Consider the following 24,670-nt stretch of genomic DNA (forward strand, 5'->3'; position numbering starts at 1 on the left):
ATTTTGAATTTACACATTATGAATTATATTTTTGAATTTCGAATGAATGTATATTGTCACAACGATTGTATGTGTAACGAATTATACGATGTATAACGATTAACGAATGTACAACCATATGAAAGGGGAACAATCTCCCTCCTTGTTTTTCAGAATTTTCTCGGCCACTACCACACCCTGCTGGAAAATTTGCTAAAATCGCCTAAGTGACAGAGCCTGGTGGTGCTCGGCTTGTTGTTCCACAACTTCGAGTCGTGAATGCGAGCCGATCTTCCTGTAAAAAGTCACGCCACAGAGAGCATTCATTCATTCATTCAAACCGGGCACAACTCCGGTCGATCGCCATAGGAAATTTACTACCGATTGAGTTGTGCCGGAAGTATGAATGTGTCCCCCTCCCCACAAATCCCTCGGGCCATGAAAGTGACTGTATACTAAGTGTACATAACACAAAAAACACTCAACTGCCTGACACCTGACCAGCCGCCGCCCAGCCCTCAAAGTCCAGCCGCCCCTCGAGCATCCGTCCAACCGGCATGGTTTCAAGGGAGCTGCCTCGCGACCGTTGCCTACAAGGAACAGCTTTTACCCTTATTTTATTAGAGTAAACGTCAGAAAAGCCGAATAAACGAGCTCGCGCACTAGATTTATACGTTGGCTACTCGGCAGTGACAGTCCGCCACAGAGAGCAACAGGCCTACAACAGTACATATATTCAAACATCACATTTCAGTCGGAACTTCCGGCACAACTCACTCGATTTTAAATTTCCCATGACGGTAGACCGGAGTTGTGCTCGATTTGAAAGAAAGGTATGGGTTTTGAATACACTGGTTTTTTTTTTCTTTTGGGCTATGTTAAGTACAAATTTAACTAAATAATGGCGCCACAACCGTTTGATTCTGCGACTTCTTTCTGTGGGTCCAAATTATTATTTACAGCAGTGTTGCACAAGCTGTTCATTCCGCGGGCCAGATATGCGGCATTTCTTTCGCTCGTGGGCCAGAAACTTGTATGTAGAGTGTGACCTGTATTTTACGGGACATTTCATCATACAATTTTTGACGTTCCAACTTTTTCTTCAAAAATAAAGCATATTTTCCGTTTTCTCTCTTATTTTTCAATGAGAACTGCAATGACTCCTACTTGAACTCTTGAAAATAAAAAAAATTTTCCCAATGACTTATTTTCACATATTTTTCGACTTCTCACCATTGGCGATTTTTCACCAATTTCAGTGACAGTTGGCAAATTTACTTGCCTTTGACGATTTTTTCGACGATGATTTGTGAATCTTTGCGAAATCAATGCTCATCGAGATAAAACACAAGACAGTCAAAAAACGAGGGGGAGGGGGAATGTCATAAGGGAAGTAGCTGATGATATGCTACCCAAAAACCCCAAACATTATAAAATTTTACATAATCGAGAGACACCAATCAGTTGATGTTTAAATCAATAAAAGATTAGTTCGTGACAAAAGATTAGTTCGTACCCTGGGCGGAGTACCAGAGAGGGAGTGTCAATTTCACCTTTTAACCTCTCCTCCACCATCACAATTGGGCGCGCTTGTCCTGGCTGACCGAACACCTAGTAGCATCCCTCGGTAGAGGCCACTGTGGTGGTCGTGTGGCCATAGTAACGGACTCACATCGCGAGAACCCTGTATCAAACCCCACCGGCACCACAGTGGTGGTCGACTGAAGTTGGTTTTCTGTGCTTCTGAACTTGGAGGCGCGAATATGCGAGGTGATCTCCCCGTTAAAAAGTCTTACCTACAGGCCTACAACGGTACAAATATTCAATCGTTATACTTCACCTCTGAAATATAGATGGCAGCACTGAAAAAAAATACGCACCCAGACTGGTAGGCGGGCACACTCACACCTCCAGCACAACCCACTCGGTAGTGGCCCATGACGATCGACCGGAGTTTTGCTCGGTTTGAAAGAAAGAAAGCTCTGCGTAGAGGTTGCGTTATTGATGTCGATTCGGTAATACCGTTTCTGTGGAGTAAAATGAGTTACAAGGGGTCTTTGGCCTTCTCATTTATTGATTCAAAGGGGGTGCGGTAGCCCAGGCAGATAAGGTACTCGACTACAGTACCAAAGGATCATTTAGAGGTGTCGCGAGTTCAATACCCAGCGTTCGTCATTGTCAGAAACTTTCCTGATGCAGGGCCCATCAGAACGGCGACATGACCACAGAAAAAAAGATTACTACCAGGGAATTGCACACTGAGGGGTTAGCCCACCAACCTCCCGGTGAGTATATAAAAAGGGGGCTTCCATTCGGAATACCTTGTAGGTCCCGGTCTAATTAGCCCGGAACCTTAGTTCCTCTTTGAGTCCAATTCATACATTCAATATAATTTAAGAGCATGGATGCCACGTACCGCAGCAGAGCCCCTTAGGCTAAGACCATCGACAGTCCCCTGATTAGATTTCTCACGGATCCCCCAATATAGTGAATTTACAGTATGAAAAACAAAGGAATGATAAGAATCGTACCATGCTCCAAAACCGGAGCCATGTTTAGGGCCCCCCCCCCATCTGATCCCGCGGTCCACTAAGAAGCCAATGAACTCACATCATCGAAAACAAAACAGTCAAAATTAAACCATAGATAATGAAAGTGTTCAGATAAACGTTAAACTCCAACATCGACGCCACATGTTCCACCGAATTAATCACAGCGATTAATGCTCCGAAGTATTGTAATTAATTATGGCAACCCCGTTACTTCCAAGGGGAGTAAGGCAACAAATTTGTATTCGGCGAATGGTTCCCAACAGGGGGCGCGTCGTTGAAGAGGGAAAATATATGATTATACTTCGACCGTTAAGGACATTATTCTTCATGCGTCTTAATCATCTTTTGTTGACTCGCGGTTAATCTTAAGAAGCAATTATCGCTGTTGGAATCGCCGTCGTCGGTGTGTGCTCGAGTACATGGTGATTTCTCTTTATTGGCCGATGAAATCGCAGCGGGTGCTTCGGAGATGATGATGATACATTGGACACGCACGCACTAAAACGGGACATCCATTTTGGAGTCGGGTTTGCTTCGTTCCTAGTCTGTGAGAGGTTTTGCTATTCAAATGCATTATTACACGGTAAGAGCGTGCCGAGGTGCTATGGGGTGAATGATTGCACTGGGCGTGCCGCTGATGGCATATGACAGTTTTTTTCCCAAGCAGTGATACATGTACCCCCGGAGCGACATAACGGGTCACTCGAAAGTATGCGAAAGAGAAGTGATGGAAGAAATAACGCGCGCGCGAGAATTATAATCCGAATAAAAAGAAAAAAGACAAACGTTATTTGTTTCTAACAATATACACAAGAGTTTACGCATTCTATGTATTTCTGAGAGTTTGTACGACTATGAATTTCTGAGAGTTTGTACGACTACGAATTTCTTGGAGTTTGCACGCCTTCTATGGTTTTTGGAGTTTGTACGCCTATGCATTTCTTGGTGTTCACTTTCTATGCATTTTTTGGTGTTTGTTCACTTTCTATGCCTTTCTTGGTGTTTGTTCACTTTCTATGCATTTCTTGGTGTTTGCACGCCTTGTGTGTTTTTTCGAGTGTGTAAGCCTTGTATGCATTTCTTGGAATTTGTACGCCTTCTATGCATTTCTTGGAATTTGTACGCTTTCGATGTATTTCTTGGAGTCTGCGCGAATTCTATGCATCTTGGAGTCTGCGCGAGTTCTATGCATCTTGGAGTCTGCGCGAGTTCTATGCATCTTTGAGTGTGCGTAAGCCGCGTGCGCACCGTCAAGTGTACGCAAGTGGCGAGATATGCGTTGTTTAGCATCTTTAAATTCCAAACTTCGGAGCGGAGGCAAAAGAAATTTGGCGGTAAATCCCGAATATTCGCAACCCTAGAAAAGCTTCCTCAGTCAATTTAGGTTTAGATAATAGCGTTTCCTCAACCTTTCTGAACACAAGGACCAGAAAAATGTCTGAAACAATTTTACGCACCCACTTGTGTCCCGTATTACGGGACATTGCTGTAATTTTGATTGTTCCGTTTTTTTTTCAACGATGCTTTTATTTAAATTTGTAAATTTACTGAAGTTGTGAATACACAGCGTTAAAAAAATAAAAACAGAATGCAAATTATGTGTTACGATATTTATGACAAAACAATATAGATATTCATTTTACATATTTGTCAGATTCAACATTTTTTTCGCAGTTTTTCAGGGATTTTAATAAAAATTAGTGACTAGTGATTATTAACAGCTTCTAGCAACATTTTTTAAGACAGTTGGTTATGTCCCGTATTTTACCCTATTTAAGATCCCACTTTACCGTATTTTTTCTCAATAAAAGATGGCCATCTGATCATTTGAATAAGTTTCCGTGAAATATATTATGTTTATTGTAATTTGTAGCAGTCCCTTATTTCCCCCTGCCTTTAACGAATTTAAACGTAATTAGAAAAACTGCATTTTTTTTGGCAAAATTTCGTGATATCCCGTATTTACGATCGCAATGTCTCGCATGTTCTTCGACGATGTATAGTGAACCTAAGTATGAAGGTATACAGCAGAATCCCGTTATAACTCCAGAGCAATAACTTCATAATAACGAAATTTCGTTTTTTGTAAAGTAATTCTATATATTTATATTTTCTCTATGTAAACTCATCTGGGGATTAGAAAAGTTTTCGTTAAAACGAGATTTTTTTTTTCGCTATAACGGATTGGACTGTATTTTTGATTGATCCAATCTGGGGGATTTTAGTAATATCAATATTACAACGGTTAAATAATTTTTCATTCAGTGAGAATAAAATTATCGAGTCGACCTACGGACCACTCATGCCATCTTCGCGAACCAACTCTGGTCCGCGCACCATAGGTTGAGAAACGCTGCGGCTAAGTCTTTTCTCCTAGTAGATGATCGCAAAGACACACAAACAACTCTCAACAAATAACTTGAATATTCAAATCCCAAACAGAAATGTTTCCTTTTGAACATTCTTTTATCAGCCCTGATTTCAAATTCACGTGAATTCCTGCGAATTCTCAACACATCACAGAGAATAAGCGTTTTTCCAATCTCAAAATGAAGGACGTGCATAAACTTTCCGAATATCTCGGTTATTCAATTAAGGGCTTGCAAGAGATGTTTCTGTATCATGCCCGTACCGAAGAGAGCACGGCTCTCGTGCATATTTTCTTTAATAATATTATCTAGCTGGATACGAGAAAGAAGAATTAATATCACGTTCAAAAGCAATGTCGGCTCCAAAAATATTTGCATATTGAACTCCTTTTCATTCTCATAAGAAATGTAATACATATTTCTGAGAGGAAATTCTCTCCTATTTGAGATATAAATTTTGTAGACCCCCCCCCCCCTGAAAGTTTATTATTGTCTGTTTGTCGTTGTCGGGAGAATAATTTGAGTTTTACACGAAAACCATGAATAATTAATGAGGAGGAAATTAACCATTAGCGAAATCTGGGGCGAAAAATTCCATTCCGCGTGAGGCTTTTAACTTCGTTTCCACGAGAGAAAGCTCGTAAATTTTAGAAATTTTTTTTGCCGCCCAATTTTTGAATATTGAGGAAAAAGTATTAATTTATGCAGTATAACTCGAGAAAGTGAAGCACCCACTTTTTTTGGGTTTTTTTTTTTTTTTTCAATAGAGTGGAATTTTCAAGAAATTCACACAATCATAGCTTGAGGAATTAACTACGAATGGGTTAATGCTGGCGTTGTATAAATCATGATACGCTGTTTTGGACGATTATACTTATGTAACTCAAATGATGTAATTCAATTAATTCCCGATTGAGAGAGAATTTGATTATATTTTGTCCTACACATGTGTTTTTTTTTTTGGTGAATTGCCTTTCGACTTGTATCATTTTTCACGATTGACGATTTTTCAGTTGGCAAATTTACTTTTCTTTGACAATTATTTTGGCTGTAATTGACAAGTTTTGCGTCTGACAATTTTTTTTTTCTGCCGCAAATTTCAACTTCACTTGCCTTTGACAAATGTTTCAGCTGTAATAGCGACTTTTCTTGCCTTTGACGATTTTTTCGGCTGTAAATAGCAACTAACTTGCCTTTGACAAGTTTTTTTTGGCTATTGTTGGCAAATTTTTTTGGATATTGTTGACAAATTTTTTCGGCCGAAAATTGCAACTTTACTTGCCTTTGACAATTTTTACGGCTGTGAATAGAAATTTACTTGCCTTTGACAATTTTTACGGCTGTGAATAGAAATTTACTTGCCTTTGACAATTTTTACGGCTGTGAATAGAAATTTACTTGCCTTTGACAATTTTTACGGCTGTGAATAGAAATTTAGTTGCCTTTGACAATTTTTACGGCTGTGAATAGAAATTTACTTGCCTTTGACAATTTTTACGGCTGTGAATAGAAATTTACTTGCCTTTGACAATTTTTATGGCTGTGAATAGAAATTTACTTGCCTTTGACAATTTTTACGGCTGTGAATAGAAATTTACTTGCCTTTGACAAGTTTTTTTTGCTGTTGTTGACAAATTTATTCGGCCGAAAATTGCAACTTAACTTGCCTTTGGCAATTTTTTTCGTCAATACCCTGTATTTTTTGAAGGAAATATTGTTAGCCCAGGCATTTATAGCGTTTCGGTATTTTCCACCGGAACAGCTTTCGTGGGATGGACGGAACACCCGCGGGCTGGAGGTTGTGCATCCATGCTCTTTTGGATGATCATTTTTATATAATTGATTATTTTTCGGGATAAATTGATTACCTTTTTGATTCAACTTTCCTAGTCAGAGAGTGATCGGAATGCTTGGTTTTTGATTTTATTCGTTATTGTGTTATGAATAATTGTTATAATACATGCATGGAATGTTATGCATATTTTTCTTATACGCAAGATATTAATGATACATTGAACAGCATTAAAGCATATATTATAAAATATGGAATCACTCGTGCTAGAACAGAATATTTCAAGCTACACAGATTTCCATAGATATTCAAACACAGCAACCTGATGGTACGATACTCAAACCCTCTTCTCGTGAGGATAGCCAAATAATTCTTGAGTGCCCTGAAAACTATTACTGCTTGAATGCTACACATTTCGCTATAAATGCTTGACTATTATATGTTTCAGTGTTTTTTGAATGTCGTAGGTAGATCCTCTTTGAGAATCTTACACACAAAAATTCGTTCCACACCCTGCCACGAAGCTGGACTGGAAGAGATCTTGGCAACGGAATGAGTCCTGTAGCCGAGAGTCCTGGCGTTCATTCATGTCGTAGACCTCCTTCACACCGGGATATTGTCGTTCCGTAGATACCAGAAGACTCGATATACAGGTGACCCAACATTTTCCATATTTCTATGGTACCACTCAGGGACACCAAGTCGGCAGTCAACTGGTCAAGTAGATTTTCTAGTTCCTGATACATCAATATCCCTGAGTTGTATCATCGGAATTACGTGTGGGGGGATGGGAGTCGCCTGGATACCGAGTCTTCCGGTATCTAGGCGATATTACTATCACAATGTAAAGTGGCCAATGACTCATAGGATACTGAAGAGTATAGTACTCAAGCTACCCACGAAAGCGTAAAATATTCAAATACTGATATATCGGAGAATATGATGTTTAACTATAGTACCGAAGATTATGATATTCCAGTAACTGAAGCATATAAAATTCAATCTCTTATACTGAAACGCCTGATTCTCAAACTGCAGAAGTGTGTGATGCCGAACCTTTTAACCATATAATATCAAAGCGCATAATGTTCAAGCATTCATACCGTAAAGTTCAATATTCAAGCTGGTGAAGCGTAGAAGACAAAAAAGGTACTAAGGCGCACATGGCCTCCGAAATGGTGGGGTTGACAAGGCTCTAGCCCCAGGCCCGGTAGAATTATCATAATTTTTTTGATATTTTTCATGATATAAATTCACTGTAGAAGGGCCCGTGAAAATTGTGGTTTGGGGCCAGATAAATATCCCAGCGTAGGAGCCTAGTGTGTCCGAGTGGTCCGGTGATAACATGCTCGTCTACCGTCGTGAAGGTTGCTGCCACGGTCCCAGGTTCAAACCCGAGGGAGGATATTGATAAGATATTTTCCCTAACGAGCTTGAGGTGACCACCGATAGACAGTGCCTTCATTTCCAACCCATCTCATTAATGGCAGAAAATTGCGATATGGCCAGAGTTGGTGTTTGGTGAAGTAGCCTTGCTCTAGGTTGTGGGGGCCATGGTAGAGCAGGCATATTTATTTAACACGCCTATGACGAAAGCGAATAAACAAATGTAGACGTAACTTGATGCATTTACGTTGCCAGAGGTATGCGTGTTTTGTGCCTTACTCGTGCTGCCATCTGTGTTAAAGTGAAAATGGTGAATGTCAGCATTTTCATGTTATGTAAGTACCATGTTGAAAAAATTCATTATGAAAACCACAGTACTCAAGTTATATACAGGGTGAATCTCCGACCTATTCTGCCAAACGAAAGGGGGTGATAGACGAGCTCAAGTGAACCAATCCTATCCTATCTCTAACCGTTTTCGAGTTATGGTGCATAATCGATTATGGAAAAACTAGTCCGTGAAATCATAAAATACCCGTGATTTGTGCAGTTTCTGAAAGACTACACGCAAATTAAGCACACATTTGGAAAGAGAAAAAAAAATGGTTTAAGGTGACACTAGTTTCATCGAAATATCTGGTTTTAATGGCGAGCTACAAGCGCTGAAAGATTGGCAAAGTTCAAAATCGAATTGTAGTTAAAGTTTTTAATCACCAATTCTGCAAACACTCTTCTAGCAGTAATCGGTCAAATTCGCCAGAAACTTCTCAATTCCACAAGCTTTCGAAAGAGTCTAGAATAACCCAAATTGGTCATCTAGTTCAGGAGAAATTTGGTCTTTTGTTTGCAACACATCTCTGAAATCTGCGGCCGTCGAAGTAATTTTAGTATGTTTTGACGACAATTCGCGCGTGATTTCGCGCGTACCGATCTCTCGACACTTGTAGCTCACCATTAAATACGGATATCCTGTAGATAAAGGTAGTGTCACTTTATAAGATTTTTTGTGCAAAATCTAATTGTCGCCAAAATCTGTAACCGCGAATTCCGAATTTTCTTCGAATATCTACTTCGACAAACGTTAATTTCATTGATGTAGTGCGAACAAAAGACTAAATTTCTGCTGAACTGATATGGTTTACTGTAAGCTCTTTTGGAAGCTGGTGAAAAGTTTTTGGTAAATCTGACCGATTGTAGCTAGAACGGTGTTCGCAGAATTGCCGATTAAAAATTTTGTCGACAGTTTGATTTTGAACTTTGCCAATATTTCAGCGTTTGTATTTCGCCATTAAAACCAAATATTTCGATGAAATTGGTGTCACCAAATAGCTTTTTCTGATCTTTCCAAATTCGTGCTTATAGTTTGCGTATAGGTCTTTCAGAAACTTCACAAATTAACTTTTTTTTCTCAGACTTGAAGCTGGGGTATTCCCATAATCAATTATCCACCATAATTCTAAACGATGAAATAGTACAGGGTTGGTAGGGTGTTTTTCATGATCCACTTGGGCTCGTCTATCTACCAGGGCACCTTAAGAGCACCATGGGCTCCCGGGCTAAGTGATTCATCTGAGGCCCTACCAGGCAAATTTATATGTCTACTTCTCGAAAATTACAACTTTATCTAAGTTTTGCGAGGCCCCTTTTCTCTTGAGATCCCTGGGCTGTGCCCGGGTGGGCCCATGCGTTAAGACGGCACTGTCTATCACCCTCTTTGGTTTGACAGAATAGGTCGGATTCACACCCTGTATAAGGCTCTTGATACTGAAAGTATAATACGTTACAATCACATATACAGAAAGCTCAATTACTCAAGAGCTCATAAAACCATTATTTATCTCAAAAAAAACTTTGTTGATAAATTGAAAATGAATAAAAAAGTAAATTATATATATAAAGGCATATGACACATTTATTATAAGTGAAACCAAAAAACACGCAAAAACTCCCGTAAGCTCCCATAAATTTAGTCTCATCGATCAATAAACTTATTGTTATCATCATCATGACGGTAAATTACGGAGACGTCTTCATCCGTGATCTCGACATGTGTTATCATCATCGCCAACATCCAAAACGACGTCCTGGGAATTCACAAACTACTGCCGGTAATCTTTTTTACGCATGTTAACGACATGTTAAAAGATAATGTTATATATTCAACATATTCTTCTCCATCTCCATAATTACACATTCTTCGCATTTAAGGGGAGGAGAGGTAATACACAAGAGTAATCAGAAATCAATTTCCAAAATTAAAGATACGGAGAACTCTCTCTCTAATAAATTGCGGGAAAAACTCTTCAAATGAAGAATTGTATCACGTCCGACAAATTTTGCAAAAGAAACTCCATTAATATTCGACAAAAATTCACTGACCGAATTGATTCAAGTGAAATTGGAAAACCACGAAAAGGAACGCCTTTCATTCTAAGAGAAAAATCTCTCTCTCTCTCTCTATTCCTTTTAATAAATTTCTAAAGGGTTTTCACAAAATAAATTTTTTTAAATGTATCTCTTTGAAAACAAAAAAGTTTTTCATTTGAATTCGAGATAAATGTATAGAGAGCAATTTCAGATTCAATTAAAATTAACACAAAATCTGGAAATTACTTAATTTCTATGCTTTTTCCCTCGTCTATTGAATAAATTTCAATTACTTTTTTTTGGGGGGATAATAAAGATTAACTTTGCAGGAAAAGTTCTCAGAGAAGTGTAACTTGTAAATAAAATTTTTTAAGTAATTATTCCTGGTGCTTTTTTTTTTTTGAAATGAAAATTTCTTCTTGTATTTTTCTGTATTTTTCGTTTCTTGAAAAACATGATTACCGTTTTATAAGCGAAAAGGCGTTTCTTTGGAATGTTTTTGCTAATTAAATAAAATGATTATTTTCATACACGGTACATGATAAGTATAAACCAATGGTTCGCTGAACCCTTTGGGGGTCCTTGGGAAGCTTTCGGGAGGGGATTGTGAGCTTCGAGGAGAAGATAGTCATTATTTTTATAGCATTTTGAATAGCAAATGATAGTCTAAAAACGACTTCAGTTTTATTAGTTCAAGGGGTCTGTGGCCTTCATTTTATTCGTACAAGATGCTCCTTGGCCTTTATTTTATTAGTGCAACAGCTACGCGCCTTCATTTTATTGATACAAGGGGGGGGGGGGCTGGTCTTCATGTTATTGATGCAAGGGGTCCTTGGCCCTCGTTTTATTGGTAGAAAGGTGGGGAGGTCCATGGTATTCATTTTATTGTTACAGGGGCCTATGGCTTCCATTTGATTGGTACAAGGGAATCATAGCCTTCATTCTTTATTTTATTTATACAAGGATTCAGCGGACTTCATTTTAATGGTTCCAAAGGTCTTTGGCCCTCATTTCATTGGTTCCATTGGATCCGCGTCCTTCATTTTATCGGTACAAGATGCTCCTTAGCCTTCATTTAATTGATGCAAGCTTCATGGATTCATGAAGTTCGGCCTCATTTTTATTGAAGAAATTGGTGCAAGGGGTTTCTGACTTTATTTCTTTAATATAAGGGGGTCAGCAGACTTCATTTTATTGATACAAGGGGGTCCTGGCCTTTATGTTATTGATACAGGAGTTCAATGAACTTCATTTTATTGGTTCAAGAAGTACTTGACCTTCATTGTATTCTTGCGTGGGGGGGGGGCCCTCCGTGGCCTTCATTTCATTGGTTCCAAAAGTCTTTCGCCCTCAATTTATTGGTACAATGAATCCGCGTCCTTCATGTTATCGGCACAAGGTGCTCCATAACCTTCAATTTGTCGGTGCAAGGGGTCCTTGGCTTTCATTGTTATTGGTGAAAGGTGTTCGTAGACTTCATTTTATTACTGCAAGGGGGAGGGGGAGTCCGTGCCTTTTATTGATACTAGGGGTCGGTAGACTTCATTTTATTGGTACAAAAGGGACCTTAATTTTATTGGCGCAAGGGGTCCGTGATCTTCAATTTATTGATACAAGGGGGATTCATGACCTTAATTCTATTGGTATTAAGGTCCGTGGAACGGAAAAGGTTAAGAATCTCTGATATAAATAAACAAATGGTAAGTATCGAATCGATATTAAATAAATAAAAGCGTCAGTAACTATTCTCTAGAAAGAAACAAAGGGGAGTTTCATTATAAAAAAAAGTATTTATTAAGAATTACGTGAAAACTGATTACTAATATATATTTCTTTAAATAAATTTCACCTTTTTCTGTTTTAGATAAAATGATGTATAAATTAATTTTGATAATCGAATTGCCTATTCGAAAATAGAATCAATAACCACATATACATGTACAACTTGGGATGAATTATTTTCTGGTGTAATGAGCATTTTATTGCTTTTTTACGGTTCTGTATGATATAGGCAAAGCGGTTCAAAAAATATTGTACGTAGGATTTATGAGTAATTAATTAATTTTCAGAATAAACCTATTTATTCCACATAATAATTAAATTTCATGAAATTAACGATAAAATCAGACAAAAATTAATGCATTTTTATATCATAATATTAAAGAAACTAAATTAAAGTGAATAATAATAATAAATAACTATCCAGTTAATATAAATATACTTAATTAATGAGAAATTTGAATATGTTGTAATACGGATCTTAAATGTATAACGGATATTATAGAACCGTGCCCATTATCGCCATTCTGTTCTAGCATGTGGCCAGTTCTGTTCGAGCTAGTGCCGGTGTCTTAAAATATTAATAATAATGTTGTCAGTTGTATTAGTAGTGCGTTAATCGAAGTAATGTGATTGATGTAACATGGTTGTTTAGAAAACAAAATAAACTCATCGAAATGTTGTAAAAGAATCTGTCTATCAGGACTGGCAATAACATTTAATTTGAACATCAAGTAATGGCACCCACGAAGATGGGCCCATTACATGTGCAATATAATGCAATATGAAAATATATTGCGTGCTGAAGATTTATTTGAAGCTGCTCCAGGTCTATCCTAAAAAAATTTTGACATTAAAAGACCTAGAAGACCCAATAAACCCACCGACTACTTTCCCAGAGTGAAGTCGCGAAAAGTGAAACCTCTTCTGAACTCCACGAGTACAGAAAAATTATGCGTAGCTATCAAAGTAACACTGAGAAAAGTGGGTAAAAGTGATTCGGCGACTACAGTGAAATAACGAGCCTTATACTCATGCGTTGCAAGATTAATATCCATCACTCCCCAAAGCAAGGAACTGATCCTCCAATCAAAGGAACTGATCAATTAATGTCTCCAGATCAATTCTTTAAAAGACAACTTTATTATCAGCAGATCAAAAGCTTGCTTTGGGGTGGTCGTTTAGTCAACTAAACGCCTCTCCAATCAGATCAATTCCAAAAGAGATAGGACACAAAAACCAATCTCGATCAATTTAAAATAGAGAAAATATTTTTGTTCCTTAGATGGCCAAAATTGCTCACTGTGGACGGACTCGAATTCCCCGCCTTGAAGTTGGAAACCGCAGAAAACGAATTTCAGACGACCACCACTGTGCGTCAACGGGGTTCGAACCTGCATCCTCGTGATGAAAGTTCAGCACGATACCCACACGACCGCACAGCGGCTAGAATGGATACAGATGAATCATGAATTACATCACGTGACCATCGGACAATTTTATTTCTAACTTAAGAGGTGGTGAGATCTTTGGATCACCTGAGCATTAAAAATATCTTTCGTTCAGCACTGTTTTGGCGTCCCGTGGAATTGGATTTTTAGCACGAAACCACAGAATAAAACTAAACACGGTGGGAAGGAATTGGCGAGAAAAATGGGTTTGCGCCAAGACAATAGAAATACCGAAAAACATTCTACAATAGACTCCCTTTCCACGAGGCGTTTCACGCAATTTGTAATAGTTTCTTCGACCTTAATTTCACAAAAATTCTCGCATGGCTTTACGAGTCATCACCAATTCCGCGATCAATACAAAACTATCATAATTACCGCATGGCTTCCCGTGGCCTATAGACTGAGACCACCATTAATTTAAGGAAACTGCCATTACACCACGTTCTGCGTTAAAAGTCCCAGTAGAAAAGTTCGAGGTTCATGAATATATAGGACTTTTAGTTGAAGTAAAAGAACTTACTATTGTTTTTTTTTTGAAGGAATTCCTTATACGGAAAAGTGAGTCCTTTTTTCTTTGTTGATTATTACCAAAGGACCATGGAATAAGAAGGAGCATTTGAAGGACTTTATAAATGACTCGTTCCATTCTCAATACAGGAAACCATTACGGTGTTAGTCCAGGTGGTTTTGATTGCTCGCTTAAATCGGTAATCAGCTTTCTTCCCGTAAATACGCCACTGTTTCCTAAAATTGGCTTATTTATTGAAAAAAGAAAGAGAGATAAAAATATAGACTTTTTGGTCTGTAATGTCTTTTCTCGCGCATGCGTAACAGCTGCGAGAAAATTGGGAAAGTAGACGGGTTATACAGGATGATTCGCTGATTTTTCCGGGACCAGCTTTTGTTTTTCGGCCGCAAAATCAAACGATTAGCCATGATGAGATGGAACTGCAAAGGAAATGCCTTAGGGCACTTGGAAACCATTGGCCGACTCATGTGCCATCTGTGAGGGAAAGTATGACGTCAGTATTATTGTTACGTCATCCTAAAATCCTCACGAACGGTGACCCAGTCCATATTCCAAGGAATTTCTGACTGAAAGGTCACCGCCGGATTGTGATGTCATCCTTCTCCACAGGGCGTCCATGATAAGCCACACAGGCAAACAAAGGACTAGACCCCTGCCCGCCAACAAAAACCCGCAGTTCGACCACGAGCACCCACCAATTATTCCATCCGGCCCGTGAAAGTTGTTCCGGTAAGGAAATATCATTACACGACAAAATCCTAGACTGACTGTATTTTATTCATAAAAATACGGGGAATCGGGGTACATACGGGTCAAAGGCAAAAAAAAAAAAAAAAAAATTGTCAAAGGCAAGTAAAATTGCCAATTATTGCCAAAAAATTGTCAATTACGACCAAAAAAATTGTTAAAAGCAAATAAAGAAGCCAGTTACAGCCAAAAATTGTCAAAGGTAAATAAGGTTGCCAATTACAGCCAAAAATTGTCAAAGGCAGATAAGGTTGCCAATTACAGCCAAAAATTGTCAAAGGCAAATAAGGTTGCCAATTACAGCCAAAAATCGTCAAAGGTAAATAAGGTTGCCAATTACAGCCAAAAATTGTCAAAGGCAAATAAGGTTGCCAATTACAGCCAAAAATTTTCAAATAAGGTTGCCAATTACAGCCAAAAAAAAAATTGTCTAAGGTGTTAATTTGTCAAATCATGAAAATTATCTTAGTTCTTGTTATCTCAAAAATTCAAGTAAGTTTCGTTGAAAATGAGGGTAAAGAACGGGACGTTTTTCATGAAAAAGTTGGAACGATCAGAATTATACGAGACTGTCCCGTAAAATACCGGTCATATGATCACCCTTTTGTTTCAGATTTCTGGTCCGTATGCGACAGATTTACCGTATATCTGGGCAAGGACTCAAAAGGTTGCGCACCCTCTGGCGCTATGGACTAAGAGAAAAAGGAAGGTCACGCCATTGCAGTTTGCACCAAAAAGTTATCGAGTCACAGCTAGTGTCACGTCAGACTCTTGAACCACCAATATAGGGCAGATGACACGCAGTTGCGTTAAACAACATGGAAACGTGCAAAGTAGCTTGAATTTAGAAGATTTTCTAATCGAATTGAAAACGAAAAGATTTTTTTGGAGCAAAAAATATGATAAAGGATTTATTGGAATATCACACACAAACGCACTTTTTTATAATTTTCTTCTGACTACCCTTTTTTTTTATGTAAGCATTTAAGTATGAGATTCACATATTAAAATGTTACCTTACAAGAAACTGCAAACAGAAAATGTAACGATGAACTTAGATATGTAATATGTAATAAACATATCCAAAGAAATTGTTGCTTATTTTATAATGCGCATTGAACATCGAAGGACCAGACACATCCCGCTTCCCATCTGAGAGAGATATCGAGGCTTTCCTGGGGTACGGAAATTTATTAATTTATGTGAAAATAACAAAACAATATACATATATACAATAAAGAATCTGGAGTAAAAATTGTAATCATAGCATCATCCACAGATAATCAGTCCGTAATCGTAATTAATGAACTATGCTTTATAATACTACTTTCTAATACACAATGATTTTTCACACACACACAAATCCTTGTATAAATAAATTTAAGCCTATGTGAAGAAGTAAACCAATGTATGTAAACTGAATTTTCATTCAAAAAATATTTACATGTTTGCAATACTTTTTGTATGTTTGATACAGGTACATACTAGAACAAGACAACCATAAGTATTCTTTATGGGCATTGTATAATATTTTATCATGTATAACAATAAGTATAGTTTTTCTCCGAAAATAAGACCTAACAAGAAAATATAAGCCCTAGCTTGATTTTTCAAGATGCTCATAATACAAGCCCGACCCCGAAAATTGGCCTTTTAAAATCGCCAGCCAGATGAAGGCATTCAGTAAGGTCTGTTGCTATACATGATAGTTTGTCTTGTATAAAGAGATATTAATGTACAGTGATGTTATTGACATTTGTATTTAATGATAATTCAAGTTATTCTGTTTCATCGCATAACTTTTTCTTTGGCGTTCTTGATTATGGTTATATGACTGATGCCGGTTCTACAGTACCTGTACTGCCGAGTGAACTAATCTTTTATTGATTTAAACATCTCTGATTGGTGTCTCTCGAATATGTAAAATTTTATGATGTTTGGGATTTTTGGGTTAAATCATCAGCTACTTCGCTTATGAAATCTCTCCCCTTGTTCCTTGACTGTATTGTGTTTTATCTCGATGAGATTCATTTCGCAAAGTTTTGTAAACAATACTCTCCTTGGCTCTTTCATTCTTTTCACATACATACACTACACACCTTATACCAGTGATTCTCAACGTGGGCGATGGAAAGTTCCAGAAAAGTTGCCCAAAAAACCCCCGTTTTTTTCCAACCCTGGTTTTTGCAGCATACCTAGTGCCTACCTAGGCTAAGGCGTCTTGATAAGGATAATCAATCACCTTATTCTAGTGGCTATATATAAGGCCTCAGCACGCTGCTCGTGACATCAGCAAGTAGCCCATTTTCCATCAGAATATTGAGGGGGAAAAATGCCTTGCTCGTGTCATCATTGTGCTGAAAAGAAACGATTTAGCTCAGCATTGGCGATTTCTACGGCTCACATCCAATCACTGTGCGGTATTTGTGAGCCAATCAGGAAGATTCTACGCCAAAATAAGAAGAAACGAAATAGGATGCGATGTTTCAAAATGTGGCGAACTTGCTAGGTAGTTTCAATGACGTTACAGATGAACTTGGCAACCGGTGCGGAGACCTTCTTTCTATCTCTAGGAGGTGCTGGCTTGTGTCGCATTTTGTGTATTGTCGTACTAATACTCATAATAATTTATTATTATGTCGAGGGTATTTTCTGCTACAGCGTCATCTGTGAGTTAAATTTTGAACTATTTCGTAATTTATCGGAGAAAAATAAATCTACGCTAAATATGCATTTTAGTGCAAATCTGACTTTTTTGTTATGTAATTGATTAAGTTTTTAATTAATTTTCAAAGTTTGTCGCAGAATTTTCACCTACCCTGTATTTTTATGGTCCTTCACTTTTCTGTTATGGTAAATAAGTTTAGAATTAATACGCAACTTGTTATTTTTATGGAGGTGATAGAGGTATTCATTTAATTAAACGTTGCGTACGCATTTTGTAGGTGATGATTTGAAATTACCCAGCACCTTCTACAGCAGAAAGCCACCGCATGAAGCTTTAACGTCACTCAAGTTGTACATTTGACCTGTAGCAGTCTGACGTGTGTGAGAAATATTTTTTTTTGCAGTATGAAGATTAAATGACAGGGTGATGTGATATGGACGATTTTTCTGGTAAATTATTCCTTGATTGATGAAATATCATAATTAATGAAAATTCGGAAGTGAAGGTAAATTATTCAGGAGGAGGAGGGGGGGGGGGCCTTGGAACATACAAAAAAAACTAAAAGTGGATTTACATAAATTATTGAGGATGGATAAGAATTAACGCAAATTTAGGATGATTAAAAATTAATGAAAATTGAGGAATTATGAAAACTAATGAATTTTCTTCACTTTCACTTGTACAAGACGAGAAAAAAAAGAGGGAAAAATATATGCACAACATATATTACAGACTGAAGCAATTATAGATACACTGAATTACATATGGGTTGACAAGGGCTTCCGTACTGACAACATACAATGAAGCTAAAACTAAAACACACTAGTCAAATTAGTATTGCTATGCTAAGATGACCAAAACAAATTGCTAAATTCAGAGATAAAAATTCAGAATTCACAAAAATTCAAAATTTAGAATCAATAAAAGAATAAAATTAAATAAAGATTAATATATAATATTATATATAATTAATAATTATTATATATCATATAAATTAGAATGAACGAAAATTCCAAAATTAATGGAAAGTAATTCCATGATGAATGAGAGTTTCGAACTTTTGAAAAGTGAAAATAAATGAAAGGATTCATTACAATTTAAAAATTAATAAATAATTCCACAACTGCTGAAAATTCATACTTAATGAAAAATAACTATATTAATGAAAAATAACTAAGTGAGATTAACAATTAAGTTCCAGATTTAATGAAAACTAGTTCCTCCATCGATCGATGAAACATCATAATTAATGAATATTCGGAATTAAAGCCGAATTCAGAAATTTAATGAAAATTATTTCGTAGGGTAATTAAAAAAATTAAAAAAGTTTTTTTTTCCTCGTGCATGTGCGACACGAAATTCTGCGACTCCGCAGCAGCGCCAACGAGTGCGCGCGCGTACACGCAATTAGCGTAGTGTCGCCTCGAAAAAACTTTGGGAACATCAATTTTGGATGTTTGGATTTTTCTTTGGGAACATCATTTTGGATGTTTTTGGAATTTTTTCTTTCATATTTTCCAAAAAGATGGACCTTAGATTTTTTTTTTCAAAATCTTTTGTGAAAATATTTTAAGATATTTTCTCCCATTGACTGTAATTGTGAGGATCTAACTGAAGGCAGTGTGTGGATGCCGTTCGCAGGGCGACTGTGGCGTCGGTCATGCTCAACAGGCTAACCCACAGGCACTCAAGTCTTTCAGTTCGAAATAAAATTACATTGTACAAGATGGCGATCAGACCGATACTGTTGTATGCAGCACCTGTCTGGCTATTTTGAAACCGGATGAATATCACCGCATTGGAAAGATTTCAAAATAAAATCCTGACGCGTTACACCGGTTTACCATGGTTTGTCAGAAACGTCAACATCAGAAAGGATTCTGGAGTGACTGATGTAAGATCTAATGCTAAGAAGCTAGCGAAAAAACTATACGATAAACTTGGGAACTCTGAAATTCCACATCTCATGGAGATTTCCTCATATGACAGCAGAGGTAAAGCACGTCTCAAAAGACCAAAAAATTTTCTTCATATGCCTAGGCCTGCGCTGCCAGGTCTGTGAACATTGTACGAAATATACAGAATCATTACACATTGCTCTTGAAGACGAGGTGATGCTGCATGTCGGTACATCTATTTATATATATTAATACACATATAATTATAATTATGCGGTGAGCGTACTCACCTTGGCCCTGATGAGATTCCTTTATGAAGGAAAAAAAAAAATCCAATCCTTGTGACTTGACCCTTTCTTTTCGGGCTGATGCAGATGATGATGTGATGATCCTGGTTTTCTTGATGATGCTGCTGAAAAAAAAAAAGTAAATACATTTAATAATTTTCACTACTCGCATTTATTCGTGATATTCAATTTTATCCTTGTGAGATATGTCTTGTGAAAACAAATTGCACTGGAACAGTGTAATACTCAGGAATATTCTCAAGTACTTATTTATCAAAAAAAAAAAAAAAAAAAAATTGCTACCCTTTGGGTCTCAGGTGAACTTTCACCCACCTCGTTGATCTTTATTTTCTTTTTCATTTGCAAAGCGCACTACCGCAACAGGAATTGGCAGAGTCATGATGAAGGGAGTTTGATGGGTTATAACTACCCATTGGAACCCTGTCTCACCAATTATGGTTTTCGGTTTTCGAACTGAAGGCATCTTTATACCCATATTCTATGGGCGCTCTAGGCTGCCTATGGGCACTGAATCGGGGTGAAGGAAAAAAAAAAAGTTTTTATGCACGAATATTTCAAACTATATTAAGATGCAGGCGATTGCGATACGAAGCGCAGAAAATTAAATAAGAAGTAATTAGCCAGACCTACTTTTGAGTTGGATATCCATGCAATAACATTGATTTCAACTTTTTATTTATATCTTCTCAAGCATGAAAATTATTGTCTTTTGATATTCAACTGCATAAATCCATGTGGGTTAGGATATTTTAAAATTAATTTTGGGCCCGTAAAAAGTACATCGAAAAAATTCCACAGCTTTAATTAAGCATTTTTGAAAGCTGAAATAGGCAGATGGATAACTTGAAGTTCAGGGGGAGGGGATCGAAATACTTAGCGCCCCTTAAAAAAGGAAAAAATATATTCATTTCTACGTTTTTTTAAATTTAGATTTGTTTCTTTCATGAGCCGCGCAGGAAGTCACCATATTGGTTAACGTGGACATAGTTTGTATGTCCCTTAAAGAAAGAGGGAGATATCACGTGATCCAAAAAGCCTCATTGAATGAAACCCGGGCAGCGCCGGGTATTATAGCTAGTATTTTAATAAAATACGAATTGAAAATATTTAATGGAAAAAATAAATGCCGTAAATAAATTCCCGTTTTATGTATTGTCTACAAATGATGCCTAAAAACACAACAACACGAAATTTTCTTGTAAATCCGCCGGAAATCCGAAGAGAAATGAGATAGGAAAGATAAATACGGATTATATAACGAATGCGTGTCGTTTTGAAGGGAAAATCCTCCTACAGAATTGGATTAGACGTCGATTTCGACAAACTTTTATTTCGATTATCCTGTTATATATATATATATATATAAAATGGAAAAGGTCATAAATTATAATTAGACGAAAAGCCTGATGTATTGACATATTTTCGCTTTTTATCTCGGATAAAACGTTTTTCTCCCTCCCGGATAATATTCTTCTTTGTCCGATTCAAAGACAGAAAAATCGATCTAAAGACTTGTGGGGGAAAAAAAACGGGAAAAGATGACGATCGTATATTGTTCGATGTGGACTTGGTGAAATCGCGTTCGATAAGCTTCTTTGATTTATTGCAACATGGCCCTTTTGTCCTTAGGGTAGGGTGGCCCCCGTTCAAGTACTGTTTTAGCAGATTTGTAGCCATTTTTAACAGCAAAATTGGGGGACACAGAGGGGCTCGTGGCCCCTCCGACGGTCAAAAAAAATTTTTTTTGGATGCAAAAAATGTTTAAAAATCTCAGAAGGAAATACCTTTGTATGTTGTTATAATCGATTTCTGTTGATTCCAATGCTATTTGAAGGCTAAGAACTTAAAATTTCTTCTTTGAGAAATTCATTGCGACCCACTGTCTGAGTCTAGTCCATCTAATGCTTGTTAAACCCGTGGTTCACGGAGCAAATGTGGTCCTCGTGGGGTTATCTGATATGGCCCGCCATCTACACGTAATTTTGTAAAAATGAACCAAGTGGCACATTTATAGATAGCTTAAGTGACCTGTTGCACAATTCCAGAGCATTTAAGCGGCCCGTGGCACATTTTCAGGACACTCAAGTAGGCCGTAGCCCATTCACCGATAACTTTAGTGACCCCGCGATATAGTTATAGAACACGTGCATTAAGGTCCGTGGCACACTTAGAGAGATCCTTTGAGTGACATGTAGCAGAGTTTTAGAGCGCTTAAACGCCCCTCCCCCCAGTGCAGTTCTACACCACTCAAGTTACCCGCGGCACATTCCCAGATTACTCAGGTGATCCGCGACATATAATTACGGATCATTTGAATGATGCGCGGCACAGTTAAAGAGTGCTTAAGCTGCCCGCGACGCATTTCTAGAGTACTTGAGTGGCCCGGGCACATTTCCAGCTCACTTGAAGGATCCGCGGAACATTCAGAGATCACTAAAGTGGGTCTGTAGAGGATTTGTCAATAGGGAATATGTTAGTTCCGATGCCCATAAACTAGGGAAAGGTTTCTTATAGTCTGTGGCATTCTCAGTATACAGATATGTTATCTAAGTTTTTTTATATTTTCATAAAGGGTGATTGATGACGTAAAGCCGGGTTTTCCTAGGAGCAGGTCTCCTCTGCCGCGCGCAACGTGATTCGCCCAGCGCGACACGGCGTTCACTCACCAATAAGAAAAGCAGCATGACTGTTTTCCTATAGAGCGCAATACGGCTCACGACAGTGCTTTACGTCGGGCGTGATAGGCCGACTGCTTCTGGAGGAGTCAAATGCGTCGTGAGCCTCGCGTTTTGCCGATGTTCTCTTCACTCTTGTGTGTTTACTTTCCCCTTTCCTTCAAATCCGAGCATGCAGAAGACACACAGAGTCGATGATGCCAAGGCCATATACTATAATATAGCCGCCCTGATCTGATGCGCCACGCTAGGAAAACGCAAACGCGTAGCGTGTTTATGTAACACGTTTCTGCCGGCGCGAAATGGTCTAATAGTTCGGTTCGCGCGGCGCAAAAAACCTATTCCTAGGAAAACCCGACTTAAGCATCATTCAACCATCTCCTTCCCCCTCCCTTGCCATCAAAAGTCAGCAAGATCGAACCCCCCCCCCTCCCCATATCGATGCTGACGTGGTACTTGAATGATCCCAAATCGGTTGAAAAAAAAAAGGTAATTCCAGGAGGAATCAATGAGAAAGGCCAATAAAAAGGGGAAACCCCCCACGAATTCCTAACGCGTTTCGACTCAGTATGTCAGTATGGGTGACGTCTTCAAAGTGTGTAGTAACGCGTTAGGAATTTATAACCCCCATTTACATGTGCAATATATCAATGGAAGTTCTGGCACATGCTTGACGACAGTTTCATGATGTTTCTCAATATACAGCCGAATCCCGTTTTAACGAATACCGTTATAGCGAAAATCTCGTTTTAACGAACACTTTTCTAATCCCCCAAATAAATTTACATAGGAACTATCTAGGTAACCTGGAATTCCTTTATAACGAAATTTCGTTTTAACGAAGTGATTCCTCCGGTCTCTTGGCATTCGTTATAAAGGGATTCGATTGTAATACATCCTGCACTGTATAGATATTTTCTAAAAGACCTATTTCGGTTGACGAAATCTTATTTTTACCCGTTTGTTGGTTATGGAAAAAAATAACTGAGAAAGGCAGTGACGTCGGCGCCGAGGGTACTATCGGTGTTCGAGCACCCAAGGCAATTTATGGCACGTGTATAATTATGGCAAGGTGTTTATGGCATGGTTTGCCAAGTATGGACGTTTAGAGTCTGAGAATGACTGCGAATGCTGCCGCGTGCAATGTTATCCAAAAATGTAATTTTGAAGTTCTTTTTTTAATCTGTGAGAAATAACTCTATCAAAGAAATTACTTAACGTATGAAGGAGCATTTTCACTCCTCAAAAATAATTGAGGAGTAAAATTGGATTTTTATGAGTGAATCACGCGTCTAAATGTGTACCGGTGAACATTGCTGCCGTGTATATTACAACGCTGTTTTTTTTTTTTTTTTGCTGCACAGAAAAAAATTCTTGTATTATATTGCGGACAGGCCGTGTCCGCACTCATATGCGAAGTCACATAACAAATTATTCGATTTTGTCGAGCCACGAGTCGCAGAACGCGTGTTGCGCGATTTTGTATACGAATGTGGACGCTTCTGGGACTTAGACTTGCAGCTTTTATCTATGAAAAGTCGCAGAACACCCGATTTGTTCTGCGATTGTCGCGGAACACGTGTTTTGCGACTTTATGCATGAGTGTGGACATGGCCTAGGGTAGCATGTTATTTTGTTGTGATGACCGATGCATGTTATTTTTCTTGTGTCTTGGGGATCTTATGATGTTGCTTGTGTGGATTTGGAACACTTTTACGCGATGTTGCATTAGAAAAACCGTCTCGTCCTTAATTTTTGCACACCTGTGTAATAAACCAAATTATCTACGTACTAATTGATTGAAAAATATCGGCTGGAAACTAATTTAAGAGTGATAAAATCACAAAAAACAAAATTTCATTTCATAATTGATGTTGCTTCCCATTTATAAGAATATACAGGGTGTCACGAATTCGTAAAAAAAAAAATAAATTAAGGAGCTGATAACATTTGAATGTGGTTTATGAAAAAAATTTTCTTGCTGAGAGAATTTTTTGTTTTGGTGAAGAAAAATTCAAATTTTTGTCGATAGAGAGTGCTGCACAACGGCAAGTAACAGGAAATATGCACATCAGTGACTTATAAAACGCAGGGTGTCTATTCAGCTCATTTCTGAAGTTACTTGCGATTACATAAAGTTTACATTGTGATGTTGACATTGGCGGCT

At 37.9% G+C, this 24,670-nt stretch overlaps 1 protein-coding gene across 3 annotated transcripts in view; it reads right to left on the reverse strand.

Moving 5' to 3' along the window:
* The window catches only part of LOC149088824 (calcitonin gene-related peptide type 1 receptor-like), a 143,542-nt gene that overhangs the window by 47,869 nt on the left and 71,003 nt on the right, over positions 1 to 24,670 (reverse strand). For 2 of the 3 annotated variants that reach the window (XM_089250305.1, XM_089250304.1), the window contains exon 2: positions 19,811 to 19,932. The gene's annotated coding sequence lies outside the window, so the exon portion shown is untranslated. Of the gene's footprint in view, positions 1 to 19,810; positions 19,933 to 24,670 lie in introns of those variants that run through there. The other variant, XM_089250312.1, reaches the window with a different exon arrangement.

This window comes from Pholcus phalangioides, unplaced genomic scaffold (assembly GCF_987345545.1).
Source record: "Pholcus phalangioides strain wild (caught in Gottingen) unplaced genomic scaffold, Ppha-v1.0 ptg000003l_1, whole genome shotgun sequence".
NCBI lineage: Eukaryota > Metazoa > Arthropoda > Arachnida > Araneae > Pholcidae > Pholcus > Pholcus phalangioides.